Here is a 22,126-nt window from a genome sequence, read left to right as displayed (position 1 = left end):
GTGGAATAGTATTTTTGGTGTGCCCTCTGGTGTAGGGGGAATATTTGGGTATTTATGGAGCAGAGATTAGGGTTAGAAGAGACACGGGGAGCCCACAAGCCTTGGAGGCCCCCCACCCCCCAAGGGCGCGGCCTCAGGGCTTGTGGCCCCCTCGTGGGTCTTCTGGCCTCTTCCCGAAGCTTCATTGGTGTCTTGTTGTCCAAGAAAAATCGTCAAAAAGTTCCATTCCATTTGGACTCCATTTGATATTGATTTTCTGTAAAAGTCAAAACAAGGAAAAAACAGCAACTAGCACTGGGCACTAGGTTAATAGGTTAGTCCAAAAAATGATATGAAATAGCATATTAATGCATATAAAACATCCAAGATGGATAATATGATAGCATGGAACAATCAAAAATTATAGATACACTGGAGATGTATCAAGCATCCCCAAGCTTAATTCCTGCTCGTCCTTGAGTAGGTAAATGATAAAAATAGAATTTTTGATGTGGAATGCTACCTAACATGTTTATCAAGTAATCTTTCTTATTGTGGTATGAATATTCAAATCCATAAGATTCAAAACAAAAATTTAATATTGACATAAAAACAATAATACTTCAAGCATACTAATAAAACAATCATGTCTTTTCAAAATATCATGGCTAAATAAAGTTATCCCTACAAAATCATATAATCTTGTCATGCTCTATCTTCATCACACAAAGTATTTATCAAGCACAACCCCGATGACAAGCCAAGCAATTGTTTCATACTTTTGACGTTCTAAAGCTTTTTCAACCTTCATGCAATACATGAGCGTGAGCCATGGATATAGCACTATGGGTGGAATAGAATATGATGGTGGAGGTTGTGTGGATAAGACAAAAAGGATAATGTTTCACATCGACGAGGCTAACCAATGGGCTATGGAGATTCCCATCAATTGATGTCAATGCAAGGTGTAGGGATTGCCAGGCAACGGATGCACTAGAGCTATAAGTATATGAAAGCTCAATAGAAAACTTAGTGGGTGTTCATCCAACTTGCTTGCTCACGAAGACCTAGGGAAATTTGAGGAAGCCCATCATTGGAATATAGAAGCAAAGTTTTATAATGAAAAATTCCCAGTAGTAATATATGAAAGTGACAACATAGGAGACTGTCTATCATGAAGAACATGGTGCTGCTTTGAAGCACAAATGTGGAAAAAGGATAGTAACATTGCCCCTTCTCTCTTTTTCTCTCATTTTTTTATTTTTTTTATTTTCCTATTTTTATTATTTTTTTCTTTTTTCTATTTTTCGTCCGGAGCCTCGTCCCAACTTGTGGGGGAATCATAGCCTCCATCATCCTTTCCTCACATGGGACAATGCTCTAATAATGATGATCATCACACTTTTATTTACTTACAACTCAATACTAAAACAAGGATATGACTCTATATGATTGCCTTCGGCGGTGTACCGGGATGTGCAATGATCTAGCGTGACATGTATAAAAATATGAATGGCAGCCAAGGCACAAATACTATGTGAACTATATGATCATGCAAAGCAATACGACAATGATTGTATGTGTCATAATAAACGGAACGGTGGAAGTTGCATGGCAATATATATCGGAATGGTTATGGAAATGCCATAATAGGTAGGTATGGTGGCTGTTTTGAGGAAGATATAAGGTGGCTTATGTGTGAAAGAGCATATCATATCACGGGGTTTGGGTGCATCAGCAAAGTTTGCACCAACTCTCAAGGTGAGAAAGGGCAATGCCCAGTACCGAAGAGGCTAGCAATGATGGAAGGGTGAGACTGCGTATAATCCATGAACTCGACATTAGTCTTAAAGAACTCACATACTTATTGCAAAAATTTATTAGCCCTCAAAAGAAAGTACTAATACTCATGCTCCTAGAGGGGTATATTGGTAGGAAAAGATCATCGCTCATCCCCGACCACCACTCATAAGGAAGACAATAAAAAATAAATCATACTCCAACTTCATCACATAACGATAGACCATACGTGCATGCTTCGGGAATCACAAACCTTAGCACAATTATTTCTATTAACCCACAATTATCAACTAGCATGACTCTATTATCACCATCTTTATATCTCAAAACAAATACAAGGAAGCAAACTTCTCATATATTTAATGATCTTCATGAAAGTTTTATTATATCCCTCTTCGATATCCATCATATTAGGACCAAATTCATAACCTAAGAAAATTTCCATACTATTTTTAAGACTCTCAAGATAATATAAGTGAAGCTTGAGAGTTCATCAATTTCTTCAAAATAGAACCACCGCCGTGCTCTAAAAAGATATAAGTGAAGTACTAGAGCAACTACCTAGCTCAAAAGATATAAGTCAAGCACATAGTGTATTCTAATAAATTCACGATTAATGTGTGTCCCTCTCAAAAGGTGTGTACAGATAGAATGATTGTGGTAAACAAAGAAGAAAAAAAACAAAGACTCATACAATACAAGATGCTCCAAGCAAAACACATATCATGTGGTGAATAAAAATATAGCCTCAAGTAATTTTACCGATGGATTGAAGACAAAAGAGGGGATGCCATCCGGTGCATCCCCAAGCTTAGATGCTTGGTTATCGTTAAATATTACCTTGGGGTGCCTTGGGCATACCCAATCTTAGGCTCTTGCCACTCCTTATTCCGTAATCCTTCAAAATTTCACCCAAAATTTGAAAACTTCACAACACAAAACTCAACAGAAAACTCGTGAGATCCGTTAGTATAATCAAAGCAAGTCACCACTTAGGTACTGTTGTGAAATCATTCTAAATTCATATTAGCATTATATCTACTGTAGTCCAACTTCTCCATGGTCCGTACCCCCTGATACTACCCATAGATTCATCGAAATAAAAGTGCAATGCATAGAAAACAGAATCTGTCAAAAACAGAACCATCTATAGTAATATGGAAACTATCCATACTTATGTAACTCCAAAAATTCTGAAAATTTAGTGTAACGTAGGCAATTTGTATATCAATCTTGTGTACAAAATTCATAATTCTTTGTCGCTTATGTGAATTTTAGAAATTTCTACTGGACGCAAAAGTTTCTGTTTTTCAACAAAACCAAATCAACTATCACCCAAGATCATCCCAAAGGTCTACCATACCAGATAATAACATGTTTGAGCTAAGTTTGTGCTAACACTTAAAACACAATAATAACAGTAGCATAATTGTGCAAATACTCAATAACATAAAGAAAAAGTAAAAAAATATTTTATTCATTGGGTTGCCTCCCAACAAGCGACATTGTTCTATGCCCTTAGCTAGGCATTAATAATTCTAATGATGCTCGCATAAAAGACAAAAATTGAAGCACAAAGAGAGCATCATATAGCATGTGAAAAAAAGTTTAAGTCTAACATACTTCCTATGCACAGGCATTTTATAGGGAAAATATTTATCAAGACCAGCAAAAACTACCTCATGCAAGGAAGAAAGAAACAATAGAAATCTCAACTTAACGATAGGTAATTTAGTAACATCAAAATTTATACAACTATATTTTCCTCTCTCATAATAATTACATGTAGGATCATAATCGGCAAATGGAATGTATGTTGCAGATGGATGATGATGTGCATCTGATTCTGGATGTTGGTGCTCCACCTAAGAAGGCCTGAATGCGATGAATTGGACCCTGCCTATGCCAAGTATGATGTTGAAAGTTCTTGCCAAGGTGGTAGCAAAAGGTGCTAGGACTGGCAAAGGATTTATCCTTTTTTCCTACATTCATTTTGCGGTAGCTTATGTGTCGGAAAAATAGAACCTTTTCGGCCCCGAAGATCGCTGCTTCACTTTTGACGACTAGCTTCTACCCACAATGACTAAAGCTACCTTGAATCAATCAATGAATGAATGATTCGTAACCCCCATGGGTTTGAGGACCCATTAGTCAAAGGAAAAGGGGGTCCAGATTCCAAGACAGAGCCGTATTAGGCGAGAGTCTCATGTACAGTTCGTTTGAAAAGGGTGTGATACCACCACCTATCAGCCCGACGAGCGGTCAAATGAAAGTTGCAAAGTCCTTGATTGCTTTAGTTGGTTAAGACATTTCTAACATCCAAGTGCACAATCATCTTTGCAAATGGCAGAATAAGTGGTCAAGAATTTTTTATCTCCAATAATAAGTGGTGTACTTTAGGATGATAACAACAAAATGATAATACTAGAAGACCAACATTGTTTGGGTCACACTCAGGTATGCATGTACTTGCTGCAATCATGTTTTACAAGCTGAAATGATGAGACACACCCTGAATTGTATGAGATTATCATGGATATTGTTGGGTTTCCTCTCGCCGAGAGTTTGCTTGTTTTAGATTATTTCATGGAGTATAATGAAAATGTCTTCATTTTGTGAAGATGGATGATGAATTCAGGACAACATTGCTCAAGCGTATCTTGGAAAACAATCCTGATCTTATTTGAGTTGATCTTAGTTGGTGCATGTTGAGGAACTACCCCTTTTTAATTCCTATTATAACCTGAATTTGAGGTATGTAATATGAATTTAGAGATGTGCTAGGACAAATTATGATGTTTATTGCCGACACTATGTTGAAATGATGATGCGTTATTGCCAGAATTATGTGCTAAGTGTTGAAATGTGCTTTTTCATATTTGCATATAGTCGAAAAGACTTGCTATTGTTGAGATTATGTTGAATGGTGATGCTTTATTGCGGGAATTATGTGTTAATTGTTGAAATATGCCTTTTCATATTTACATATAGTCGAAATGTTGATCGAATGTTGTATTGGCGCCAAAAACTCTATTGCTATAGGTTGCATCAGGTACAATCTACCAAAACACAGCCTCAGCCCAACATGTCTCCCTAGATGCAGGCTACCAATCAAAGTCTAAACTCAGCATGTCTCAACAGATACATGGCTACCAAACAACTACAGTTGCATGTGCTCAACACGTCTACACTCAGCATGTCTCAAAGGGGAACAATAGGGAGACAACATCTTAGAAACACACTCTTAGTGGATCGGCTCTATTACATTATGCAGTTTCCTAAATTTTGCCCCATACAATGGGATAAGTAAGCGGTCTTTTTAATCGTGTCGACCCAGTTGCTCACTAATTGAGCTTTACTATGCTTTCTCTATAAATTAGAGAAACTTTATCCATAGAGTACTAGTATAGGTCATACTTTCTTTCTTTTTTATCATCATGAAGTGACCTTCCTTCCTACAACAGATAGAGAAAAGTTGTTGTTTTCATTATCCCTATATAGAAAGCCCTGTTTTAGTATTTACTAAACAATTTGATCCTCTTCTTTTTCTATAGTAAAGATAGTCGCATGCAATGACACACAATCGTATCATTAAAAGCTTGCGCTAAGACGGATTTTCTTCTAGTGGCCAGAATAATTTTCCAAAGACTTTTTACGGTTCCTATGTAGAAAGCCCTTTGTATATAACTTCAAACGCAGGGATAGATTTCTAGTTGTGTAGGTTCAGAATAATTTTCACCGGCAAAAAAAACTTCATAGTAATTTTGCAAAGCTTCTACATGATTACCATTATACTGAGCCAACATATTTTAATGTTCCATAAAGAATTACTTGGGATATGAAGCAATATTTGAGACGAACTAAACTTTGTATTGATGCTATATTTTGACTAGTCATATGCCTATGCATGTTGCTGAAGTCATTGTTCATATTTTTGTAATTAACCGAGCATTATATAAGATTTTTTGGTCTCATCTCAACATCAACTTGGTCAATTATTTTCTACATTATCAGTTGGGTTGATGTACACCCTGCCTTTGTTAAAGTTGATACGTATAGGGATTGTATGAATATATGTCCAACAACATCAGAGATAATTTAACTTGACCAAATACTACTTTCTTTCTGATATATATTGTGAAAGCCGAAGGATTTTTATTTTCTGGAAAGATGGAAGATTGCACTACCGCAGTCTTTGCAACTCAAAATTGTAGGAGTAATGTGTATGTAAATAAGTGCAACAACGGCTATTCTGCACTTACGCTCATCTACACACGGGTATGAACATCAAATTCAAGAGAAATAGTAAACAAATTAACAAAATTGTGAATTTTTTAAGCATCCAAGATACTCATCTGCGCAAGCTGCGTGCAAAATTTTCTGGTGTTTGGACATCTGAGGAGTTCGTGCCAAAAACCAAATTTCTGGTGTGAGAGAAACTTTGAAAAAGAACACTCTTCAGAGTCAATTTTTTTTGGCATGAGCTCCTCACATGTCCAAACTCCACGAAATTTTGCATGCACCTTGTGCACATGTTAGAAATTTCAGATTTTTTTAAATTTTTTTTAGTTACTGTTCAACAGGTGTATATGAGACTAGGCACTATTTTGAATTATCGAATAACTTCTTCCCTACATGTTGAAAAAAGATCAATTGTCGGGGAGTCAAAGAGAAATGTTACAATGATACGTCCATTTTGCATCATGCTTTTATATCGATATTTATTGCATTATGGGCTGTTATTACACATTATGTCACAATACTTATGCCTATTATCTCTTATTTTACAAGGTTTACATAAGGAGGGAGAATGCCGGCAGCTGGAATTCTGGGTTGGAAAAGGAGCAAATATTAGAGACCTATTCTGCACAACTCCAAAAGTCCTGAAACTCCACGAAAGTCATTTTTCTAAATAATAAAAAATATTGAGCGGAAGAAATACCAGAGGGGCCCCACACCCTGGCCACGAGGGTGGGGGGTGCACCCTACCCCCCTGGGAGCGCCCCCCTGCCTCGTGGGCCCCCTGTTGGCCCTCCGGTGCCCATCTTCTGCTATATGAAGTCTTTCATCCGAAGAAAAATCAGAAGCAAGCTTTCGGGACGAGACTCTGCCGCCACGAGGCAGAACCTTGGCGGAATCAATCTAGGGCTCCGGCAGAGCTGTTCTGCAGGGGACACTTCCCTCCGGGAGGGGGAAATCATCGCCATCGTCATCACCAACGCTCCTCTCATCGGGAGGGGGCCAATCTCCATCAACATCTTCACCAGCACCATCTCCTCTCAAACCCTAGTTCATCTCTTGTATCCAATTCTTGTCTCTAAGTCTGGGATTGGTACCTGTAGGTTGATAGTAGTGTTGATTACTCCTTGTAGTTGATGCTAGTTGGTTTATTTGGTGGAAGATCATATGTTCAGATCCTATATGCATATTAATACTCCTCTGATTATGAACATGAATATGCTTTGTGAGTAGTTACGTTTGTTCCTGAGGACATGGGAGAAGTCTTGCTATTACTAGTCATTTCAATTTGGTATTCGTTCGATATTTTGATGAGATGTATGTTGTCTCTCCTCTAGTGGTGTTATGTGAACGTCGACTACATGACACTTCACCATTATTTGGGCCTAGAGGAAGGCATTGGGAAGTAATAAGTAGATGACGGGTTGCTAGAGTGACAGACTCTTAAACCCTAGTTTATGCGTTGCATCGTAAGGGGCTGATTTGGATCCATATGTTTCATGCTATGGTTAGGTTTACCTTAATACTTCTTTTGTAGTTGCGGATGCTTGCAATAGGAGTTAATCGTAAGTGGGATGCTTGTTCAAGTAAGAACAGCACCCAAGCACCGGTCCACCCACATATCAAATTATCAAGGTACCGAACGCGAATCATATGAACGTGATGAAAACTAGCTTGACGATAATTCCCATGTGTACTCGGGAGCGCTTTTCTCTATATAAGAGTTCGTCCAGGCTTGTCCTTTGCTACAAAAAGGATTGGGCCACCTTGCCGCACTTTATTTACTTTTGTTACTTGTTGCTCGTTACAAATTATCTTATCACAAAACTATCTGTTACCTATAATTTCAGTGCTTGCAGAGAATACCTTGCTGAAAACCGCTTATCATTTCCTTCTGCTCCTCGTTGGGTTCGACACTCTTACTTATCGAAAGGACTACGATAGATCCCCTATACTTGTGGGTCATCAAGACTCTTTTCTGGCGCCGTTGCGGGGGAGTGAAGCGCCTTTGGTAGGTGGAATTTGGTAAGGAAAAAATTTATATAGTGTGCTGAAATTTACTGTCACTTGTTACTATGGAAAGTAATCCTCTGAGGGGCTTGTTCGGGGTATCTTCACCCCGACCAGTAGAGCAAAGAGTTGCTCCTCAACCTACTGAACCTACTGAAAATGAAAATGTCTACTTTGAAATTCCTTCGGGTATGGTAGAAAAACTGCTAGCTAATCCTTTTGCAGGAGATGGAACATTACATCCTGATGAGCACCTAATATATGTGGATGAAGTTTGTGGATTATTTAAGCTTGCAGGTATGCCCGATGATGTTATCAAGAAGAAGGTCTTCCCTTTATCTTTGAAGGGAGATGCATTGACATGGTATAGGCTATGTGATTATATGGGATCATGGAACTACAAACGATTGAAATTGGAATTTCATCAGAAGTTTTATCCTATGCATCTTGTTCATCGTGATCGTAATTATATATATAAGTTTTGGCCTCGCGAAGGAGAAATCATCGCTCAAGCTTGGGGGAGGCTTAAATCAATGTTATATTCATGCCCCATACATGAGCTCTCAAGAGAAATGATTATTCAAAAAATTTATGCTCGGCTTTCTGATAACAATCGCACCATGCTCGATACTTCTTGTGCTGGCTCTTTTATGATGAAGACTATTGAATTCAAATGGGATTTATTGGAAAGAATTAAACACAACTCTGAAGATTGGGATCTCGACAAAGGTAAGGACCGATATGACACCTATGTTTGATTGTGTTAAATCTTTTATGGATACCGATGTTTTTCGTAAATTTAGCACTAAATACGGACATGACTCTGAGATAGTGGCTTCTTTCTGTGAATCTTTTGCTACTCATGTTGATCTCCCTAAGGAAAAGTGTTTAAATATCATCCTCCCATAGAAGTAAAAGTAGCTGCACCTATTAAAGTTGAAGAAAAGACTACCACTTATAATGATCCTATTGTTCCTACTGCTTATGTAGAGAAACCACCTTTTCCTGTTAGAATAAAGGATCATGCTAGAGCTTCAATTGTGGTTCGTAAAAGCAATATTAGAACTTATACACCTCCTGAGAAAGTTAAAGTTGAACCTAATATTGCTATTGTTAAAGATCTCTTGGCAGATAATATTAATGGGCATGTTATTTATTTCTATGATGAGACTGCTAGAATTGCTAAACCTTGTGCTAAAGATAAACATAGACCTGTGGTAGGCATGCCTGTTATTTCTGTTAAAATAGGAGATCATTGTTATCATGGCTTGTGTGATATGGGTGCTAGTGCTAGTGCAATACCTATTGACTTATACAAAGAAATTATGCATGACATTGCACCTGCTGAGTTAGAAGATATTGATGTCACAATTAAACTTGCCAATAGAGATACTATTTCACAAATTGGGATTGTTAGAGATGTTGAAGCCTTGTGTGGGAAAACTAAATATCCTGCTGATTTTCTTGTTCTTGGTTCCCCACAAGATAGCTTTTGTCCCATTATATTTGGTAGACCCTTCTTAAACACTGTTAATGCTAGGATAGACTGCGAAAAGGATGTTGTTACTATTGGTCTAGGTGATATGTCTCATGAGTTCAACTTCTCTAAATTTCGTAGACAACACCGCGAAGAGGAATTACCTAGTAAAGATGAAATTATTGGTCTTGCTTCTATTGCCGTACCTCCTAGTGATCCTTTAGAACAATATTTGCTAGACCATGAAAATGATATGTTTATGAATGAAATAAGGGAAACAGATGAAGTTTTCTTTAAACAGGGTCCTATTCTGAAAAACAATTTGCCTGTTGAAATCTTAGGGGATCCTCGTCCACCCAAGGGTGATCCCGTGTTTGAGCTTAAACTATTGCCTGATACTCTTTAATATTCTTATCTCGATGAAAAGTAGATATATCATGTTATTATTAGTGCTAACCTTTCAGAGAAGGAGGAAGAAAAATTATTGAAAACTCTGAAGAAGCACCGTGCTGCTATTGGATATACTCTTGATGATCTTAAGGGCATTAGTCCCACCCTATGTCAAAACAAAATAAATTTGGAGAAAGATGCCAAACCAGTTATTGATCATCAACGGCGACTGAATCCTAAGATGAAAGAAGTGGTAAGAAAGGAAATACTAAAGCTCCTTGAGGCAGGTATAATTTATCCCGTTGCTGATAGTCAGTGGGTAAGTCCTGTCCATTGTGTTCCTAAGAAGAGAGGTATTACTGTCATCCCTAATTATAAAGATGAATTGATTCCGCAAAGTATTATTACAGGTTATAGGATGGTAATTGATTTCCGCAAATTAAATAAAGCTACTAAAAAAGATCATTACCCCTTACCTTTTATTGATCAAATGCTATAAATATTATCCAAACATACACATTTTTGCTTTCTAGATGGTTATTCTGGTTTCTCTCAAATATCCGTGTCAGCTGATGATCAAGCTAAGACCACTTTTACTTGCCCTTTTGGTACTTTTGCTTATAGACGTATGCCCTTTGGTTTATGTAATGCACCTGCTACCTTTCAAAGATGCATGATGGCTATATTCTCTGATTTTTGTGAAAAGATTTGTGAGGTTTTCATGGATGATTTATCCATCTATGGATCTTCTTTTGATGATTGCTTGAGCAACCTTGATCGAGTTCTACAGAGATGTGAAGGAACTAACCTTGTCTTGAATTGGGAGAAGTGCCACTTTATGGTTAATGAAGGCATTGTCTTGGGGCATAAAATTTCTGAAAGAGGTATTGAAGTTGATAAAGCTAAAGTTGATGCTATTGAAAAGATGCCATGTCCCAAGGACATCAAAGGTATAAGAAGTTTCCTTGGTCATGCCGGGTTTTATAGGAGGTTCATTAAGGACTTCTCAAAAATTTATCGGCCTCATACTAATTTGTTACAAAAAGATATACCATTTGTCTTTGATGATGATTGTGTAGAAGCATTTGAAATACTTAAGAAAGCATTGATTTCTGCACCTATTGTTCAGCCACCTGATTGGAATTTACCCTTTGAAATCATGTGTGACGCTAGTGAGTATGCTGTAGGTGATGTTCTAGGGCAAAGAGTTGATAAGAAATTAAATGTTATTCAATATGCTAGTAAAACTCTAGACAATGCTCAGAGAAATTATGCTACTACTGAAAAAGAATTCTTAGCAGTTGTATTTGCTTGTGATAAGTTCAGACCTTATATTGTTGATTCTAAAGTAACTATTCACACTGATCATGCTGCTATTAAATATCTTATGGAAAAGAAAGATGCTAAACCTAGACTTATTAGATGGGTTCTCTTGCTACAAGAATTCAATTTGCATATTATTAATAGAAAGGGAGCTGAGAACCCCGTTGCAGACAACTTGTCTAGGTTAGAAGATGTTCTTGATGACCCACTACCTATTGATGATAGCTTTCCTGATGAACAATTAAATGTCATAAATGCTTCTCGTACTGCTCCATGGTATGCTGATTATGCTAATTACATTGTTGCTAAATTCATACCACCTAGTTTCACATACCAGCAAAAGAAAAAGTTTTTCTATGATTTGAGACATTACTTCTGGGATGACCCGCATCTTTATAAAGAAGGAGTAGATGGTGTTATTAGACGTTGTGTACCTGAGCATGAACAGGAACAGATCCTACGCAAGTTTCACTACGAGGCTTATGGAGGACACCATGCTGGAGATAGAACTGCACATAAGGTATTGCAATCCGGTTTTTATTGGCCTACTCTCTTCAAGGATGCCCGTAAGTTTGTCTTATCTTGTGATGAATGTCAAAGAATTGGTAATATTAGTAGACGTCAAGAAATGCCTATGAATTGTTCACTTGTTATTGAACCATTTGATGTTTGGGGCTTTGATTATATGGGACCGTTTCCTGCCTCTAATGGATATACACATATTTTAGTCGCTGTTGATTACGTTACTAAGTTGGTAGAAGCTATTCCAACTAGTAGTGCTGATCATAACACCTCTATTAAAATGCTTAAAGAAGTTATTTTTCCGAGGTTTGGAGTCCCTAGATATTTAATAACTGATGGTGGTTCAAATTTTATTCATGGTGCCTTTCGTAAAATGCTTGCTAAGTATGATGTTAATCATAGAATTGCATCTCCTTATCACCCACAGTCTAGTGGTCAAGTAGAATTGAGTAATAGAGAACTCAAATTAATTTTGCAAAAGACTATTAATAGATCTAGAAAGAATTGGTCCAAGAAACTTGATGATGCATTATGGGCCTATAGAACTGCATATAAAAATCCTATGGGTATGTCTCCGTATAAAATGGTTTATGGAAAAGCATGTCACTTACCTCTCGAACTAGAACATAAGGCATATTGGGCTATTAACGAACTCAATTATGATTTCAAACTCGCCGGTGAGAAGAGGTTATTTGACATTAGCTCACTTGATGAATGGAGAACCCAAGCCTATTAGAATGCCAAATTGTTTAAAGAAAAAGTTAAAAGATGGCATGACAAAAGAATACAAAAGCGTGAGTTTAATGTAGGTGATTATGTATTGCTATACAACTCTCGTTTAAGATTTTTTGCAGGAATACCTCTCTCTAAATGGGAAGGTCCTTACGTTATCGAAGAGGTCTATCGTTTCGGTGCCATAAAAATCAACAACTTTGAAGGCACAAATCCGAAGGTGGTGAACGGTCAAAGAATCAAACATTATATCTCAGGTAATCCCATAAATGTTGAAACCAATGTTATTGAAACGGTAACCCCGGAGGATTACATAAGAGGCACTTTTTGGAATGTTTCAGACTCCGAAAAGGAATAGGTATGTGGTACGGCAAGTAAACCGACTCCAAAACAGTTCTAATGGCAATTTTTCTCTGTTTTGGAATATTTAGAAAAATAAAAAAATAAGAAGCAGTCCGGGAAAGACACGAGGCTTCCACGAGGGTGGAGGGCACGCCCTACCCCCCCTGGGCGCCCCCTGCCTCGTGGGCACCTCGTGTGCTCTCGGGACTCCGTTTTCTTGCAAGATACATATTTTGGTCTGTAAAAATTCATGATATACTCCCGAAGGTTTTGACTCCTGTATCATGCAATTGTCCTCTGTTTTTGTTTCGAGCTGTTATTCTGACAGATCTAGATTATCATGACATCTCCAAGCGCCCACAAGGACAAGTTCTTCGAAAAGGTCATCAACCCTTACCCCGCGGAGGAGCTACGACACCCTCAAACCATTGAGATGCGTGATGGGTTGCTGCACGTCCGCGATATTGAGGGACCAAAGGGGACCGGAAGCATGGAGATGAGGCTCGAAGAAATGGAGCAACAAGTTTTCAAGTGCCAGGGGATGGTGGAACGTGGACTCAACTCCAACCACATGATGATCGCGGAGTTCACCAACAACCACAAGCTGGATGCCAAGAACATTGGGGAGACCATCTTCAAGCTTCATGAGAAGATCGAGCACCTCCAAGCCCAAATCTATGACCTGCAAAACCAAAACTGTGAGTATGAATATAAATTCAAGAGAATGAGTTTGGCTGCAGATTTGAGGATCCCGAAGACTCGATCATCCTTCTATGATGGTGAGCCTATGCCTTGGAAGATGGACGACAAGCCCACGTCATCAACAACTCCACCACCTTCCTCACCAGCAAAGGAGATATAATCACATGGGTATGGGCACTCCCCTTGGCAATTGCCAAGCTTGGGGGAGGTGTCCCGGTATCGTATCACCATCACACTCCTATCTTTACCGTTTTTCTTAGTTCGATCCTTTTTAGTATTATTTTGATCTAGTAGAATAAAGTTTTAGTATGATTTAGCTATGAGTTTTGCTTATGATCCCTCTATGTAATCGAGTCCGTGAGCTATATAATAAAGATTAGTGTTGAGTCAAGGGCTTGATTATTTTGCTATGATCTTGAGTGAATAAAAGAAAAGGAAAGAGTAAAAAGAAACAAAGAGATCATATTGATCTTATTAATAGTAATGACTTCACATAGAAAGGGTATGATAAACATAGCTTTGGTCATCGTTGCAATTAATAGGAAGTAATAAAGAAAGAGAGGTTTCACATATAAATACTATCTTGGACATCTTTTCTGATTGGGAGCACTCATTAAAATATGACATGCTAAAGAGTTGATGTTGGACAAGGAAGACAACGTAATGGGTTATGTTTTCTTATATCTGAGATAAAATATATTGTCATGGATCGTCCAACATGTTGAGCTTGCCTTTCCCCCTCATGCTAGCCAAATTCTTTGCACCAAGTAGAGATACTACTTGTGCTTCCAAATACCCTTAAACCCAGTTTTGCCATGAGAGTCCACCATATCTACCTATGGATTGAGTAAGATCCTTCAAGTAAGTTGTCATCGGTGCAAGCAATAAAAAATGCTCTCTAAATATGTATGATTGATTGGTGTGGAGCAAATAAGCTTTATACGATCTTTTTATGTGGAAGAAATAAAAGCGGCGAACTGCATAATAAAGGTCCATATCACAAGTGGCAATATAAAGTGACGCTCTTTCGCATTAAGATTTTGTGCATCCAACTCTGAAAGCGCATGGCAACCTCTGCTTCCCTCTGCGAAGGGCCTATCTTTTACTTTTATCTTCTACCTTATGCAAGAGTCGTGGTGATCTTCACCTTTCCTTTTTACATTTTATCCTTTGGTAAGCACAATGTGTTGGAAAGATCCTGATACATATATCTAATTGGATGTAAGTGAGCATGAACTATTATTGTTGACATTACCCTTGAGGTAAAAGGTTGGGAGGCGAAACTTTAAGCCCCTATCTTTCTCTGTGTCCGATTAAAACTCCGTAACCGCAAGTATTGCGTGAGTGTTAGCAATTGTGAAAGACTAAATGATAGTTGAGTATGTGGGCTTGCTAAAAAGCTCTGACATAGACTCTTTCTGATGTTATGATAAATTGCAATTGCCTCAATGACTGAGATTATAGTTTGTTAGTTCTGAATGAAGTTTCTGATTCATACTTTGCATTGTGAATAGATTATTACTTGAGCATAATAAATCATATGACAATATCCATATATGTTGCTGTTATAAGATTAATCATGATGCCCTCATGTCCGTATTTTATTTTATCGACACCTCTACCTCTAAACTGTGGACATATTTATCGTTATCGGCTTCCGCTTGAGGACAAGCAAGGTCTAAGCTTGGGGGAGTTGATACGTCCATTTTGCATCATGCTTTTATATCAATATTTATTGCATTATGGGCTGTTATTACACATTATGTCACAATACTTATGCCTATTCTCTCTTATTTTGCAAGGTTTACATAAGGAGGGAGAATGCCGGCAGCTGGAATTCTGGGCTGGAAAAGGAGCAAATATTAGAGACCTATTCTGCACAACTCCAAAAGTCCTGATTCTCCACGAAAGTTATTTTTGGAAATAATAAAAAATATTGAGCGGAAGAAATACCAGAGGGGGCCCACACCCTGGCTACGAGGGTGGGGGCGCGCCCTACCCCCCTGGGCGCGCGCCCCTACCTCGTGGGCCCCTGTTGGCCCTCCCGTGCCCATCTTCTGCTATATGAAGTCTTTCGTCCGAAGAAAAATCAGAAGCAAGCTTTCGGGATGAGACTCTGTCGCCACGAGGCGGAACCTTGGCGGAACTAATCTAGGGCTCCGGCAGAGCTGTTCTGCCGGGGACACTTCCCTCCGGGAGGGGGAAATCATCGCCATCGTCATCACCAACGCTCCTCTCATCGGGAGGGGGCCAATCTCCATCAACATCTTCACCAGCACCATCTCCTCTCAAACCCTAGTTCATCTATTGTATCCAATTCTTGTCTCTAAGTCTGGGATTGGTACCTGTAGGTTGCTAGTAGTGTTGATTACTCCTTGTAGTTGATGCTAGTTGGTTTATTTGGTGGAAGATCATATGTTCAGATCTTATATGCATATTAATACTCCTCCGATTATGAACATGAATATGCTTTGTGAGTAGTTACGTTTGTTCCTGAGGACATGGGAGAAGTCTTGCTATTAGTAGTCATGTAAATTTGGTATTCGTTCGATATTTTGATGAGATGTATGTTGTCTCTCCTCTAGTGGTGTTATGCGAACGTCGACTACATGACACTTCACCATTATTTGGGCCTAGAGGAAGGCATTGGGAAGTAATAAGTAGATGATGGGTTGCTAGAATGACAGAAGCTTAAACCCTAGTTTATGCGTTGCTTCGTAAGGGGCTGATTTGGATCCATATGTTTCATGCTATGGTTAGGTTTACCTTAATACTTCTTTTGTAGTTGCGGATGCTTGCAATAGGAGTTAATCGTAAGTGGGATGCTTGTTCAAGTAAGAACAGCACCCAAGCACCGGTCCACCCACATATCAAATTATCAAGGTATCGAACGCGAATCATATGACCGTGATGAAAACTAGCTTGACGATAATTCCCATGTGTACTCGGGAGCGCTTTTCTCTATATAAGAGTTTGTCCAGGCTTGTCCTTTTCTACAAAAAGGATTGGGCCACCTTGCTGCACTTTATTTACTTTTGTTACTTGTTGCTCGTTACAAATTATCTTATCACAAAACTATCTGTTACCTATAATTTCAGTGCTTGCAGAGAATACCTTGCTGAAAACCGCTTATCATTTCCTTCTGCTCCTCGTTGGGTTCGACACTCTTACTTATCGAAAGGACTACGATAGATCCCCTATACTTGTGGGTCATCAAGACTCTTTTCTGGCACCGTTGCGGGGGAGTGAAGCGCCTTTGGTAGGTGGAATTTGGTAAGGAAAAAATTTATATAGTTTGCTGAAATTTACTGTCACTTGTTACTATGGAAAGTAATCCTCTGAGGGGCTTGTTCGGGGTATCTTCACCCCGACCAGTAGAGCAAAGATTTGCTCCTCAACCTACTGAACCTACTGAAAATGAAAATGTCTACTTTGAAATTCCTTCTGGTATGGTAGAAAAACTGCTAGCTAATCCTTTTGTAGGAGATCGAACATTACATCCTGATGAGCACCTAATATATCTGGATGAAGTTTGTGGATTATTTAAGCTTGTAGGTATGCCCGTTGATGTTATTAAGAAGAAGGTCTTCCCTTTATCTTTGAAGGGAGATGCATTTACATGGTATAGGCTATGTGATTATATGGGATCATGGAACTACAAACGATTGAAATTGGAACTTCATCAGAAGTTTTATCCTATGCATCTTGTTCATCGTGATCGTAATTATATATATAAGTTTTGGCCTCACGAAGGAGAAAGCATCGCTCAAGCTTGGGGGAGGCTTAAATCAATGTTATATTCATGCCCCAATCATGAGCTCTCAAGAGAAATGATTATTCAAAAAATTTATGCTCGGCTTTCTGATAACAATCGCACCATGCTCGATACTTCTTGTGCTGGCTCTTTTATGATGAAGACTATTGAATTCAAATGGGATTTATTGGAAAGAATTAAACACAACTCTGAAGATTGGGATCTCGACGAAGGTAAGGAGTCCGGTATGACACCTATGTTTGATTGTGTTAAATCTTTTATGGATACCGATGTTTTCTGTAAATTTAGCACTAAATACGGACTTGACTCTGAGATAGTGGCTTCTTTCTGTGAATCTTTTGCTACTCATGTTGATCTCCCTAAGGAAAAGTGGTTTAAATATCATCCTCCCATAGAAGTAAAAGTAGCTGCACCTATTAAAGTTGAAGAAAATGTTGGAAATATGCCCTAGAGGCAATAATAAAATGGTTATTATTGTATTTCCTTGTTCATGATAATTGTCTATTGTTCATGCTATAATTGTATTAACTGGAAACTGTAATACATGTGTGAATACATAGACCACAACATGTCCCTAGTAAGCCTCTAGTTGACTAGCTCGTTGATCAATAGATGGTTATGGTTTCCTGACCATGGACATTTGATGTCATTGATAACGGGATCACATCATTTGGAGAATGATGTGATGGACAAGACCCAATCCTAAGCATAGCACAAGATAGTCAACTTCTCGTTCAACATCTTCCGCGATTTGAATCGCCGCGAGTACGACTCCATCAACCGCGTTCTTGTAATGCTTCCGCTTAGCGATCTTCAAGGGTATGAAGATGCACTCCCACTCTATCTCTCGTTGCTAGTATCTCCTGGATTGATCTTGGTGACACGTAGGAAAATTTTGAATTATTGCTACGTTCCCCAACAGTGGTATCAGAGATAGGTCTATGCGTAGATTCTATGCACGAGTAGAACACAAAGTAGTTGTGGGCGATGGTTTGTTCAATTTGCTTACCGTTACTAGTCTTATCTTGATTCGGCGGCATTGTGGGATGAAGCGGCCTGGACCGACCTTACACGTACTCTTATGTGAGATAGGTTCCACCGACTGACATGTACTTGATGCATAAGGTGGCTAGCGGGTGTCTGTCTCTCCCACTTTAGTCGGATCGGATTTGATGAAGAGGGTCCTTATGAAGGGTAAATAGCAATTGGCATATCACCGTTGTGGCTTTTGCGTAAGTAAGAAACTTTCTTGCTAGAAACCCATAGCAGCCACGTAAAACATGCAACAACAATTAGAGGACGTCTAACTTGTTTTTGCAGGGTATGCTATGTGATGTGATATGGTCAAAAGGATGTGATGAATTATATATATATATATGTGTGTGTGTGTGTGTGATGTATGAGGTTGATCATGTTCTTGTAATAGGAATCATGACTTGCATGTCGATGAGTATGACTACCGACAGGAGCCATAGGAGTTGTCTTAATTTATTGTATGACATGTGTGTCAATGAAAAACGCCATGTAATTACTTTACTTTATTGCTAACCGTTAGCCATAGTAGTAGAAGTAATAGTTGGCGAGACAACTTCATGAAGACACGATGAGGGAGATCATGATGATGGAGATCATGGTGTCATGCCGGTGACGAAGGTGATCATGCCGCGCCTCGCAAATGGAGGTCAAAGGCACAAGATGATATTGGCCATATCATGTCACTTTATGATTTGCATGTGATGTTTGTCATGTTTACATCTTATTTGCTTAGAACGATGGTAGCATAAATAAGATGATCCCTCACTAAAATTTCAAGAAAGTGTCCCCCTAACTGTGCACCGTTGCGAAAGTTCGTTGTTTCGAAGCACCACGTGATGATCGGGTGTGATAGATTCTAATGTTCACATACAACGGGCGTAAGCCAGATTTACACACGCGGAACACTTAGGTTGACTTGACGAGCCTTGCATGTACAGACATGGCCTTGGAACACAAGAGACCGAAAGGTCGAACATGATTCGTATTGTAGATACGATCAACATGAAGATGTTCACCGATTACTACTAGTCCGTCTCACGTGATGATCGGACACGGTCTAGTCGATTCGGATCATGTATCACTTAGATGACTAGAGGGATGTCTATCTAAGTGGGAGTTCATTAAATAATCAGATGAACTTAATTATCATGAACATAGTCAAAAGGTCTTTGCAAATTATGTCATAGCTTACGCTTTGGTTCTACTGTTTAAGATATGTTCCTAGAGAAAATTTAGTTGAAAGTTGATAGTAGAAATTATGCGGACTGGGTCCGTAAACTGAGGATTATCCTCATTGCTGCGCAGAAGGCTTATGTCCTTAATGCACCGCTCGGTGTGTGAACCTCGAGCGTCGTCTGTGGATGTTGCGAACATCTCACATACACTTTTTGATGACTACGTGATAGTTCAGTGCGTAATGCTAACGGTTTAGAATTGAGGCGCCAAAGACGTTTTTGAAACGTCACAGAACATATGAGATGTTCCAAAGACTGAAATTGGGATTTCAGACTAGTGCCCACGTCAAGAGGTATGACCTCTGACAAGTTTCTTAAGCCTGCAAACTAAGGGAGAAAAGCTCAATAGTTGAGCATGTGCTCAGATTGTCTGAGTACTACAATCGCTTGAATCGAGTGGGAGTTAATCTTCCAGATGAGATAGTGATGGTTCTCCATAGTCACTGCCACCAAGCTATTAGAGCTTCGTGATGAACTATAACATATCAGGGATAGGCATGATGATCCTTGAGCAATTCGCGATGTTTGACACCGCGAAAGTAGAAATCAAGTACACTACTAGGAAAAGGCCTGCTAGTGGCGCACCAGTTTTGCCTACTAATGGCGCACTACTGGTGCGCCACTAGCACCACGCCATTGGAATTAAATACTAATGGCGCACCCCTGGTGCGCCATTATTATCTGGTATACTAATGGCGCACCACGCAGTGCGCCATTAGTATAGCCCACCGTGCGCCATTAGTATGCCTCCCAGGGGGCCATATTTACCCATGTGCTTTCGCATATTAATGGCACACTAGGGGGGCGATGCGCCATTAGTGTCCTTTCTGCAGTGCGCCATTAGTGTGCTAAGTGGTGCGCCACTAGTATGAATATTAGGGATTTTTTTTATTTTCTGATTTTTGCACAGGTTACAAAACATATTACTGCACATAATATAGAGAGGACAACATATAAACAACAGATTTATCGAATGCAGTAGAAGATTAGTCTCCGAATACAATTCATCATATTAGTCTCCGAATTTCAAATACCGAACAAAGTTATAATATTACAAGTCTCGAAACCGCGAGTAGCGAGTTTGTCGAAAGTAATACTAATCCTAACAAGTCCTACTAATCATCATCATACAACTTCTACTCATTATTAATAACAAGTCATACGATCATCATCCTGATAGTCATCGAACCAACCCTATGTATTGTTCTTAGCACATGATCATCAGTATTAGGCAGGACCTAAATACCCTATTTAAGGTAAAATAGCATAAAACAATATAGACCCTGACTCTCCATTATGGAGAATGGAGATCATCCTGTCTCCAATTCTCGCGCGACGCTTCCTTTTGCTTCCAAGAACCTCCTTACGACTGTCCATACATTTTTTTCCATTCTCTGATTAGCATGTCTCCACTTCTTCTAGAAATCCGGTATGGACAGTTGAGATTCGTAGGATGACCTAGATATATGTTCAAAACACGAAGGCTACCATTCTGATACATCAAATGAGGCACACAATCCTCTGGGATTCTCTGTTGAAAAACATAGTAATAACTTCATAGTTAGCAATGATGTACTAGTTTTAGAAGTATGCAAAAGATGCACGGATGTCGTAATAGTAAAAAATCTTACCAGCGTATCTCCATGGTAGTTACCATAGTTCAACACGTGCACTAGTGGCATGTATTGACCATAATGTTGAGGAGTTTGATTGTAGATATTGTAATTCTCAAGATCAGTACAAAATCCGACCAGATGATTTTTCTCCTGATAAGTTAACTCGGAGCCATCGGTGTAGTTGGTTTTGTCTACCATGTTCCGCACATTTCTTGAACAATCAAAATAAGCTGTCAATGGAAATAAGTTGTCAACTATTTTGAAATAAACAATATAAATTAGTTAATAATTAACTATGTTTGAGAAACTCACATAGCGGTAGAACTGGAGGCGTATCAACAAGGACCCAAATGTCCATATTGTCTTGGTCGATGTCAGGATCACCAAGATGCATGGTGACAAGCATACCCTCATCAAAACCATACATCTTGCAAAATGCTTCCCAATTTTTGCAACCAAAATGGGTTACGCTCTCAGCATTATACAGATTTACTTCAAATCTAGATCATGATGTGTCCTTAGGTGAATTTTCTTTGTTTCAGAATTTTCATGGTCTTCAAAATCCATTCTCTCCAAGACATAGCGTCTTGCATGGCATGGGATAAACTATACTCGAATTGTAAAAGATGAAAATTACACGTTGAAATAGTTGAAGTCATGCTTAATTATGAAAAAACACTTGTCGTCGTTGCGTACCGTTTCAACTTCGAAGGTCTCCTCGAGCTTAATGCTGAAGCGCCGATCATCGTCCAGGTGAGGCCTGTCGCACAGACCTCGACCGTCGTGGCACCAGTCGCACTCCCCCGGGAGACTTTCGTCATCCGATGACGACATTTCCTATGTTCATAATTCAAAACTACATCATCTCTGTTGGATCCAATAAGATAATCCATAGTGTGGTGAAAACACGCTCTTCGAACTGGTTTGAGCAATTGGTGAATGGAGATGG

The sequence above is a fragment of the Aegilops tauschii genome, chromosome 3 (assembly GCF_002575655.3).
Source record: "Aegilops tauschii subsp. strangulata cultivar AL8/78 chromosome 3, Aet v6.0, whole genome shotgun sequence".
NCBI lineage: Eukaryota > Viridiplantae > Streptophyta > Magnoliopsida > Poales > Poaceae > Aegilops > Aegilops tauschii.
This window is presented reverse-complemented; position numbering follows the sequence as displayed.